Below are 12234 nucleotides of genomic sequence, written 5' to 3'. Positions count from 1 at the left end.
TCAAAAATAAGTAGCCCAATCAATAAATGGGCAATGGAACTGAACAGACATTTCACAGAAGAAGAAATATGATCAGTCAACAAATGTTGAACAAATGTTCAACACCTCTAGGAAATAGAGAAATGCTAATCCAACTACACTGAGATTCCATCTCACTACAGTCAGAATGACAATCATCAAGAATACAAGTAACAATAAATGGTGGTGAGGATGTGGAGGGAAAGGTACATTCTTACATTGCTGGTGGGAATGCAAATTTTTGCAACCATTATGGAAAGCAGTGTGGAGATTTCTCAGAAAACTTGGGATGGAATCACCATTTGACCCAGTTATCCCACTCCTTGGTCAATACCCAAAGGACTAAAAATTAGCATACTACAGTGACAGCCACATCAATGTTTATAGCAGCTCAATTCACCATAGCTAAACTATGGAACCAACCTACATGCCCTTCAACAGATAAATGGAAAAAGAAAATGTGGCATATATACACAATGGAATATTACTCAGCCTTAAAAAAGAACGAAATGATGGCATTGACTAGGGAAAGAATGAAAATGGAGACTATCTGCTAAGTGAAATAAGCCAGTCCCCAAAACCTAAAGACCGAATGTTCTCTCTGATATTCAGATGCTTACATACAATAAAGGGGTGGGCGGGAAGAGCAGAAGTTCATTGGATTAGACAAAGGGGAATGGAGGGAAGGGAGAGGGGACAGGGACGGGGATGGGAAAGACAGAATGAATATACATTCATCTATGAACACACGACCAGTGTGACTCCACATCATGTTCAACCACGTATGCATGACGTGTCAAAACACATTCTACTGTCATGTACGTCTAAAAAGAACAAATTTAAAAAAGAAAGAAAGAAGAGACATATATAGGAAGGGCAACAATTGTTAAAGGAATCGTAGCCCGAGGGTTGAGAGAGCCCTCCCCTGGCAGGAGGGAGTCCCTGGCTGTGGCCCACGGCACTGTGAGATAAAATAATAGACTATATTAATCAAGAGGGCACCCTACATCCCCTGGGGTAGACTCAGCACACTGATTACCACTCGAGACTGCAGACGTGGCTCATGGTGACTGGCACTGATCTGCTCTAAGACCCATCCCCAAATGCAAGGGTTTCAGACCTAGCCCCTGGGCTGACCACGGGTCAGGCAGCAAGTCTTTAACCCACAGTGCTGTCCATCCCTCCATCTGATCGCTCGCAAATTAGCGCATCTAAAGACACAGAGCAAAAACACAGGGCAGAACCTTCCACTTTCTTTAATCTGAAACTGATGTCTCTGTGGCCATCAGGAGCCAGGGCTCCCTTTGGGACTGTGCCAACCTGCCCACTCCCTTGTTCCACCTTTCCGGTTGTCTTTCCGGTGCCATTGACAATGGCTGGGAACCAGCAGAGCTGGAGTCTGAGTGGATTAGGTCCATCTTCACTGTGAGGGGAGAGCCGTGGCTCCAGGGTCAGCTGATCAGCCTCTCCACAGAGCCAGAGAGTCTGCAGACGCCGGTCTCCCCCGTGTCACGCTGGGCCACAGGACATGAGCAGAATTCCTCTTAAGGAAAGGAAAACCGGCTGCTGCTGAACATCCGGCACCCCGGTCTCCAGGTCCACGCTCTGCCAGGCTCAGGTCTAAGTCACGTGGCGGTGGCCAACGTAACGTGTGGCTGTGCGTCAGCTCTGTCAAGGTCCCTCCGCGGCAGCAAAGGTGACTCCTCAGAGCACACTTGCCTCTGTCTCAGAGAGCAAAGCAAAACCTCAACTCCTAACAAGGAAGCCATGATAGGAGGACACAGGCAGACTGGCAAGGTAATGAGGAAAGTTAGACGTTACTGAGTACTTTTCCACACGCCAGGCAATTTCACCTTATTTCCAGGAGTTCTGTGAGGTGCCATTGTATTGATCCTATTGTCCAGGTGAGGAACAGGCTCCAGTGACAGCAGTGTAAGTGTGGGGCTCCAGGTCGATGCCCCCGACAGAGGTTTGTCAATGTATCCCCAGAGCGCCCGGTGCCTGAGGTCTAAACTCTCCCACAGTGGAACAGAAATACCTCATGTTGACCAAAACGTGTACAGAGAGCTCATCTTTCTTGGCCCACACTATTAGTCCTGGACTATTCAGAATAAGGTGAACATGGAACATCGTCCTAGAATGACCATGTATTTTAGTAATACTTTAAATTTATTGTTGGTTTAAACTTAAATGGGAAAATTATATACAGTATAAAATATGGATGAATGTGGAGATAGAAATGAGCACCTTCAAATAGACGGGGTGCTTGCTTGTCCCCCTGACCCCTGGTGGCATAATTCCCCTTTCTGGGCTTTCAGAGGACATTCACAAAGTGATTTGAGAAGCACCACAAGAAAACAGTTGAGGACAAAGCCTGGACCCCTTGGACTCTGAGGCCCCACAAGTGCCCAGAAGCAGGCGAACAACTGACCCCCTGCAAAGCCAGCCATGACGGTCAGTGAAGCGCCTGCCGAGGCCTTCCGCATGGTCTCTGCTGTGTCTAGGCAGCATTGTGACTGGCAGTGCTGTCTAAATGCAGTGTGAGGTGAGCACAGAGCCCTGTTATCTTGGGCACACAGTCCTCTCCTGTCCATTCCTCTGGCAGAAACGCGGCCTCCCAGGAGCTGTGTCGTCCCACTGAGACTGGCAATCACCACGTCCTGCCTGCTGCAGTGGAGTTTGAGTGGGGTGAGCTCAGCTGCCCAGCCAAAGCCCTGTGCTGGGTTCCTATGCTCATTCATCTTAGTGTATGAAACCTAAAAGACACTTGTGCTCGTCAGCTTTCTGTTGCTGTAACAAAACACCTAAGAGGGAAGAAACTTAAAAAGAGGAAAGGTTGATTTTGCTCGCCTTTTCAGAGGTTTTAGTCTGCAAGCACTTAGCCCTGTTGCCTCTGACCTGTGGTGAGGCAGAATGTCATGGTGGGGGCCCACAGCAGAGGAGGCCATCATGATGGCTGGGGAACAGAAAGACAGGAGGGATCCAGGGTCCCCAGCGACCTGCCTCCTTCAACCAACTCCCACCCCTAAAGTTTCTACCACCCCCAGGAGCACCATCAGCTGGGGATCAAGCTTTTGACACCTGAGCCTTGAGGGACGTTGAGATGCAAACCATAACTACAGGTAAGTTCTGCCCCTGGGTTGCACCTGCAAGGCCACAAGAGACTTGGTGACAAGCTCTGGTGCCCAGCAGGGGCACTGCTACCCCGTCGTGACATGAGCCGGTCCATTCATTTTCCACCGAAGATGACCTGAGGTGGCTTTCTGACTTGCAACACTGACTACACCAGAAACATTGGAATGTACTAGAAAACTGGAGCGTAGACATTTTACCATGTGGGCATCGCAACCGGGGCAGTTAACTCCCACCCAGGTAGTGCTGAGATTCATTCAAACCCAGAGCACATGTTCCCAAACACATGACAGAACAGAAAATGTTGATCAATCTAGAGACCATGCACGTCTGGTACAGAAGAGGCTTTTGTCTGATGACCACAGGAAGTCAGGTCTCCTTATTCAGCATTGATGATAATATTAATAACTAAGTTGAATTATGAATGCCTTTCAATAATGAGCATACACCAGACTCCAGGGAGAGTTTAGAGAAAAGACCAGGGATTTGGGGTCAGCGAGCTGAGTAGAGCCATTGCTCTCCCTCCACAGACGATCCCCAACCTATGGGGTTCAGCTGTGCAGCAGTGCCAAAGTGATATATGCATTCAGTGGAAATCATACTACATCTTAAGTTCTGGCCCTTTCCTGGGCTGGCAATAGCAAGAGGCTGTGGAACAGAGGAGCCACAGCTCCGGGCAGCAGACATCGCAAGGGTCACAGCTGACGTCTGCAGTGGGCTCCACAGGGTAGTGCAGCTCAGTCGAGGTCTTCCTGAGGCCAGCGTGTTAAATTGTCAAATGCATTTTCTGCTTGTAATATTTTCAAGCTTTACCGAGTCATAACCCCACGGTCAGGAACAAAAGCAACCAGGTTCATGTGTTTGCCTCATTTTGACAGCATTATTTAATGCAAATACTAATATTTGCTTTCTATCTCATAGATGGTTTGGGAAAATAACAACAATAAAAACTAGGAAGAGGATTACATAAACATATTGTAATATAATTTTTTTTTAAGAAATACATTAGTTGAATGTCCTCTCACTGTGGATACACATGTGAGATTTTGCTACATCTGAAAATCAATGATTTATCTCATAGATGAAATGATCTTTAATCTATTGAAAGCAATGAGAACTCTTCCAGATGAATACGGAACCTTTCAAAGACTTGAAATGATCCCCTAATTCTTCACAGTATGGTGAATTAAACCAAGGTTCCTAGCATTGTGGAGCTTCCTGAGCAGGGAAAGAGAAATCACAGACCACTACTCAAGGCGTTGGAAGGAAAGGATGTCAGGTTTGTGTTCAATGGATTGATTTATGTATTAATTATATTCTGCAAATGGTGTTTCATCCAATACATCATTTTTTTCTTAAACTCCGGTCTCAAGCATTAAGTTTATTATAAATGTGCACAGGGTCATTGATACCTCCGGAATACATGTGGGTTCCTTTCTATGTACTTCTTTTTTTTTTTTTTATACTTTTCCAACTTCGTTTATTGATTAATTCTTTCAACAACTGTTATTACATTAGTCAAAGCTTTTCCCCTATTTCAATGACTTCTATCTTTTGTTTTGAGTTTTCTCCTCAACTTTTCTTTAGTATTTTTTTTCTTTTTCTACCTTCTTTTTTTTTATTTTTTATTATACACAAATGGGATACATGTTGTTTCTCTGTTTGTACATGGAGTAAAGGCATACCATTTGTGTAATCATAAATTTACATAGGGTAATGTTTGATCATTCTGTTATTTTTTCCCTTCCCTCCCACCCCCCCACCCCTCTTTTCCCTCTATACAGTCCTTCCTTCCTCCATTCTTGCCCCCTCCCTAATCCTAACTCTAACCCTAACACTAACCCCTCCCACCCCCCATTATCTGTCATCATCCATTTATTAGTGATATCATTTGTCCTTTGGTTTTTTGAGATTGGCTTATCTCACTTAGCATGATATTTTCCAATTTCATCCATTTGCCTGCAAATGCCATAATTTTATCATTCTTTATGGCTGAGTAATATTCCATGGTATATATATATATACCACAGTTTCTTTATCCATTCATCAATTGAAGGACATCTAGGTTGGTTCCACAATCTGGCTATTGTGAACTGAGCAGCTATGAACATTGATGTGGCTGTATCTCTGTAATATGCTGATTTTAAATCCTTTGGGTATAGGCCAAGGAGTGGTCAAATGGTGGTTCCATTCCAAGTTTTCTAAGGAGTCTCCACTTGCTTTCCAGAGTGGCTGCACTAGATTGCAGCCCCACCAGCAATGTATGAGTGTACCTTTCTCCCCACATCCTTGCCAACACCTGTTGTTGCTTGTATTCTTGATAATCGCCATTATAATTGGAGTGAGATGGAATCTTAGGGTGGTTTTGATTTGCATTTCTCTTATTACTAGAGATGTTGAACATTTTTCCATATGTTTGTTGATTGCTTGTAGATCTTCTTCTGGGAAGTGTCTATTCATTTCCTTAGCCCATTTGTCGATTGGATTATTTGCATTGTTGGTGTAGAGTTTTTTGAGTTCTTTATAGATTCTGGAGATTAGTTCTCTATCTGAAGTATGATTGGCAAAGATTTTCTTCCACTCTGTAGGCTCTTTCTTTGCATTGCTGATACTTTCCTTTGCTGAGAGAAAGCTTTTTAGTTTGAATCTATCCCAGTTATTAATTCTTGCTTTTATTTCTTGTGCTATGGGAGTCCTGTTGAGGAAGTCTGGTCCTAAGCCGACATGTTGAAGCTCTGGACCTACTTTTTCTTCTATAAGATGCAAGGTCTCTGGTCTGATTCAGAGGTCCTTAATCTATTTTGAGTTTAGTTTCGTGCGTGGTGAGAGATATGGGTTTAGTTTCATTCTGTTGCATATGGATTTCCAATTTTCCCAGCACCATTTGTTGAAGAGGCTATCTTTTCTCCATTGCATATTTTTGGCCCCTTTGTCTAGTATGAGAAAATTGTATTTATTTGGGTTTTGTCCATGTCCTCTATTCTGTACCATTGATCCACCTTTCTATTTTGGTACCAACACCATGCCGTTTTTGTTACTATTGCTTTGTAGTAGAGTTGAAGATCTGGTATTGCGATACCCCCTGCTTCACTCTTTCTACTGAGGATTGCTTTAGCTATTCTGGGTTTTTTATTCTTCCAGATGAATTTCATAATTTCTTGCTCTATTTCTGTAAGGTACATCATTGAGATTTTAATTGGAATTGCATTGAATCTGTATAGCACTTTTGGTAATATGGCCATTTTGACAATATTAATTCTTCCTATCCAAGAACATGGGAGATCTTTCCATCTTCTAAGGTTTTCTTTGATTTCTTTCTTTACTGTTCTGTAGTTCTCATTGTAGAGGTCTTTCACCTCTCTTGTGAGATTGATTCCCAAGTATTTTATTTTTTTCGATGCTATTGTGAATGGGGTAGTTTTCCTAATTTCTCTTTCTGAAGATTCATCACTTATGTATAAAAATGCCTTAGACTTATGTGCATTGATCTTATATCCCGCTATTTTACTGAATTCACTTATGAGATCTAAAAGTTTTCTGGTGGAATTTCCTGGTTCCTCTAAGTATACAATCATATCATCAGCAAATAGGGATAGTTTGAGTTCTTTTTTTCCTATTCGTATCCCTTTAATTTCTTTGGTCTGTCTAATTGCTCTGGCTGGAGTTTCAAGGACGATATTGAAAAGAAGTGGTGAAAGAGGGCATCCCTGCCTTGTTCCAGTTTTTAGGGGGAATGCTTTCAGTTTTTCACCATTTAGAATGATATTAGCCATGGTCTTAGCATAGATGGCCTTTACAATATTAAGGAATGTTCCCACTATCCCTATTTTTTCTAGTGTTTTGAGCATGAAGGGGTGCTGTATTTTATCAAATGTTTTTTCTGCATCTATTGAAATAATCATGTGATTCTTGACTTTAAGTCTATTGATATGGTGAATTACATTTATTGATTTCCGGATGTTGAACCAACCTTGCATCCCTGGGATGAAACCCACTTGATCATGGTGCACTATTTTTTTAATATGTTTTTGTATGCGATTTGCTATGATTTTATTGAGAATTTTTGCATCGATGTTCATTAAGGATATTGGTCTGAAATTTTCTTTCCTCGATGTGTCTCTGTCTGGTTTAGGTATCAGGGTAATATTGGTTTCATAGAATGAGTTTGGGAGTGTTCCCTCCTCTTCTATTTTATGGAATACTTTGAGAAGTATTGGAATGAGCTCTTCTTTAAAGGTTTTGTAGAACTCAGCTGAGAACCCATCTGGTCCTGGACTTTTCTTTGTTGGTAGGCTATTGATGACTTCTTCTATTTCATTACTTGAAATTGGTCTACTTAAATTGTGTATGTCCTCCTCGTTTAGTTTAGGCAATTCGTATGTCTCTAGATACCTGTTGATGTCTTCAAAATTTTCTATTTTGTTGGAGTATAGATTTTCAAAATAGCTTCTAATTATGTTTTGTATTTCAATCGTGTCTGTTGTGATATTTCCTTGTTCATTCCTAATTTTAGTGATTTGGGTTTTCTCTTGTCTTCTCTTTGTTAGTGTGGCTAAAGGTTTATCAATTTTGTTTATTTTTTCAAAGAACCAACTATTTATTTTGTCATTTTTTTGTATTGTTTCTTTTGTATCAATTTCGTTGATTTCAGCTCTGAGTTTAACTATTTCCTGTCTACTACTACTTTTGGTGTTGGTCTGTTCTTCTTTTTCTAGGGCTTTGAGCTGTAGTGTTAGGTCGTTTATTTGTTGAGTTTTACTTCTTTTATTAAATGCGCTCCATGAAATAAATTTTCCTCTAAGTACTGCTTTCATAGTGTCCCAGAGATTTTGATATGATGTTTCTTTGTTCACATTTACCTCTAAGAATTTTTTAATTTCCTTCCTGATATCTTCTGTTATCCATTCATCATATAATAGCATATTGTTTAATCTCCAGGTGTTGGAGTAGTTTCTGTTTTTTACTCCTTTGTTTATTTCTAATTTCAATCCATTATGATTTGATAGAATACAAGGTAGTGTCTCTATCTTCTTGTATTTGCTAACATTAGCTTTGTGGCATAATATATGGTCTATTTTAGAGAAGGATTCATGTGCTGCTGAGAAGAAAGTGTATTCGCTCTTGGTTGGATGGTATATTCTATAAATGTCCATTAAGTCTAAATTATTGATTGTGTTATTGAGGTCTATGGTTTCTTTGTTCAATTTTTGTTTGGAAGATCTGTCCAGTGGTGAGAGAGGCATGTTAAAATCACCTAGTATTATTGTGTTATGGTCTATTTGGTTTCTAAAATTGAGAAGGATTTGTTTGACATACATGGATGAGCCACTGTTTGGGGCATAGATATTTATGATTGTTATATCTTGCTGATTTATGCTTCCCTTAAGCATTATGAAATGTCCTTCTTTATCCCTCTTGACTAACTTTGGCTTGAAGTACACATTATCTGAAATGAGGATGGATACTCCAGCTTTTTTGCTGAGTCCATGTGCATGGTATGTTTTTCCCCATCCTTTCACCTTAGGTCTATGGGTATCTCTTTCTATCAGGTGAGTCTCTTGTAGGCAACATATTGTTGGATCTTTCTTTTTAATCCAGTCTGCCAGTCTATGTCTTTTGATTGATGAATTCAGGCCATTAACATTCAGGGTTATTATTGAGATATGATTTGTATTCCCGGTCATTTGGTTCATTTTTTAAATTTTATTTATTTATTTATATATTTTTTTGACACACCTTGTTCCTCCTTTATTTGACAGTTCCTTTAGGATAATTCCTCCCTTTGCTGATTTGCCACTTTATTTTTTAATCTCTTCCTCATGGAATATTTTGCTGAGAATGTTCTGTAATGCTGGCTTTCTTTTTGTAAATTCTTTTAGCTTTTGTTTATCATGGAATGATTTTATTTCATCGTCAAATTTGAAGGTAAGTTTTGCTGGGTATAAGATTCTTGGTTGGCATCCATTTTCTTTCAGAGATTGAAAAATGTTGTTCCAGGCCCTTCTAGCTTTTAGGGTCTGGATTGAAAAATCTGCTGATATCCGTATTGGTTTCCCCCTGAATGTAATTTGGTTCTTTTCTCTCACAGCCTTTAAAATTCTGTCTTTATTTTGTATGTTAGGCATTTTCATTATAATGTGCCTTGGTGTGGGTCTGTTGTAATTTTGTGTATTTGGAGTCCTATAAGCCTCTTGAACTTGATTTTCCATTTTATTCTTCAGGCTCGGGAAATTTTCTGATATTATTTCATTGAATAGATTGTTCATTCCTTTGGTTTGTTTCTCTAAGCCTTCCTCAATCCCAATAATTCTCAAATTTGGCCTTTTCATGATATCCCATAGTTCTTGTAGATTCTGTTCATGATTTCTTACCATCTTCTCTGTTTGTTCAACTTTGTTTACAAGGTTAAATATTTTGTCTTCAATATCTGAGGTTCTGTCTTCCAGGTGTTCTATCCTATTGGTTGTGCTTTCTATGGAGTTCTTAATTTGGTTTATTGTTTCCTTCATTTCAAGGATTTCTGTTTGGTTTTTTTTCAATATCTCTAACTCTTTATTGAAATGATCTTTTGCTTCCTGTATTTGCTCTTTTAACTGTCGATTGGTGCTATCATTCAATGCCTGCATTTGCTCTTTCATCTCATCATTCAATGCCTGCATTTGCTCTTTCATCTCATCGTTTGCTTCCCTGATCATTTTAATTATGTACATTCTGAACTCCCTTTCTGTCATTTCTTTTGCCATGCTGTCGTTGGATTTTATTGATGTAACATCTAGATTTGTTTAGGGCATTTTCTTCCCTTGTTTTCTCATATTGTTCAGGAATCAGTGGATCATTAATATATTGCAGATTTCCTCTATTGACTTACAATGTCCCTGAAGATTGCTAGTATATCCCCTCCTATCCTTCAGTAGCCTGCAGTCTTGGAGGAAGTTGATAATGCTGTGCTCCACAAGGAAGCTGCCTCTGTAGGGTTGGTGACCCTCAGGTGGGGTATATTCCCTGATAGTGGGTAGAGGTGCCTCCACTTGTTGACCAATGGTCATCCAAAGGGGAACTAGGCTGCGGGCTGAGGTAAGGCCTGTTTGTGCCTGTGTCTCTGGTTTTACCGTCCTTGTGGGAAAACCTCACCTGGCAGTGAAGACTTACCCTGTGGGGAGGTCTCGCTGGTCAGTTCCCCTCCTAGAGGTTCCCCTCAATCTACAACTACCGCCTGGGCTGGGCTGTCTTCCTCTGCAACGTTCCCAGGGGCCGGGACCTACCTCCTGGGCCTGGGAGCCTTACCCTTCGCAGACGAGTCTCCTTAGGCTGCCTCTCCCAGAGAATCTGCCCGCAGTCCTGGAAACTTCACTCTGCCCCTAGGCGTGTCTCGGTGCGGCTCTTCCACCAAGAAGCCGGTCCTGGGACCCTGCTCTGCACCTAATCGCCTGGCTATCGGCCCCTCCTCTGAGCGGCCACCTGGAGCCCCGTACAATAGCTCCGAGACCCAGAGACGCACCACACACCTCCTCCTCCGGACAGCCGCCCGGTTTCCGACGCAGTCACTAGGAGTCCAAGCAACTCACTTCGCGTCTCCTCCTCCTGCCAACCGCCCATAGCCCTAGGCAGTCACTCCGAGTCCAAGTGACCCGCCCCATTCCTCCTCCTCCTGGAGGTGGGGTACCCCCCAGGTGTTCAGGAGCGGTCGCTCGGGAGACCAAGCGACCCACCGCGCTCCTCCTCCAGGCAGGCCACCGGTGTTCAGGAGCGGTCACTCTGAGTCCAAACAGCTCGCCACGCTGCTCCTCCTCAGGCAGCCGCCCGGAGCCCCAGTGGTTCCTCCGAGTCCAAGCGCTGTGCTGAGCCGCCTCCTCTACGATGATCCCAGTTATCCGTGTTTAACGCTCCAGCGGGGGAAGGGGCGTCTCGCCGAGCAACTCCAGTTCACAAAGTTCCCTGCGTTCCGGGGCTACCGCCCCATCCGGGAGCCTCCCCAACGGGAGAGACTCACCCGGCGGCTTTGAGTTGGTCCCAAGTCTCTCACTATCTCCTCTTTTGAATCCTGCGTCCTGGAGCAACGTGAAATGCAGCCGCCCTCTACTCTGCCATCTTGAAAACCCCTTTCTATGTACTTCTAATACTCAGAAGAGAAACAGATGTTCTTGAAGGAAAGAGAAATATAAAAATGTAAGAAAACTGCTTACAGAGAAAATTTCAATATTAATTTGAATAAAATAAACATCTGGGAGACTAGCCAAATTAAATACATCCCTCCAAGACAGTAAATTCTTTTTCGTGAAAACCAGCTTGGTTCTCCTAAGATAAAAAGAGTCTCCGAGAAGAAGCAAGAAAGTGAGAAAGCCTCAGGGTCAGCCACCTCGAGGGTCACAGCCCGCTAGGCAGCACACTGAGGACGCGGCCACGTATTTCACTGACTCATCTTTATAAAATGGCCCCCTGTATTATATTCTTGAGGACTTAGAGAAACAAAGCATTTTACCATACAAAATCAAACAAATAGTGTGAGTCTCCTAGATGTCTCTGAATCTCGTCTCAACCTTTTAGCCATTTTTGCAGAGAGTTTTCAACCTATCAAGCCGGGCCCTAAGCTCTTCACATCATCTCACTTAATCTGCAGCAGTAAGATAGGCAGTGTTACTCTGGTTTTGTAAACAAGGAAACTGAGATTTTAACACCGTGAAGTAACATGCCTCAAGGCAGTTAGGTGTTTTTCTTTGTTTTTGTTTTTTGTTAGTTTTTTTTTTTTTTCCTAAAACATTTTCAAGAGCAAGTTTACAATCAGAGCAAAACTGAGAGGAAGATACAGAGATTCCCCATACACCTCTGGTCCTCCCACACATTAACCATGTCTTCCTCCGTGATCAATGTCCACCCCTTGAGTGGCACTTTTGCTGCATATGATGGACCTACAGTGACACTCCATTGATACCAAGAGTCCACCGTGCTGGAGTTGATACCAAGAGTCCAACACTGGAATTGATTCTGGTGCTGCCCAAGCTATGCACTAGGACGGGCAGTGGTGTGTCAGAGCAAGCTCTTTCTGACCTCAAGGTTTACATTCAAATGCAGAATGAGGGTGTAAAG

At 42.3% G+C, this 12234-nt stretch overlaps 1 pseudogene; it reads left to right on the top strand.

The window, feature by feature from the left end:
- The first annotated feature begins 2466 nt into the window (after positions 1 to 2466).
- LOC124994833 (neurofilament heavy polypeptide-like) overlaps positions 2467 to 12234 on the top strand; it is a 29800-nt pseudogene continuing 20032 nt past the window's right edge.

The sequence above is a fragment of the Sciurus carolinensis genome, chromosome 10, assembly GCF_902686445.1.
Source record: "Sciurus carolinensis chromosome 10, mSciCar1.2, whole genome shotgun sequence".
NCBI lineage: Eukaryota > Metazoa > Chordata > Mammalia > Rodentia > Sciuridae > Sciurus > Sciurus carolinensis.
Note: the sequence above shows the minus strand (reverse complement) of the source record. Positions and strands in the feature narration are given on the sequence as shown.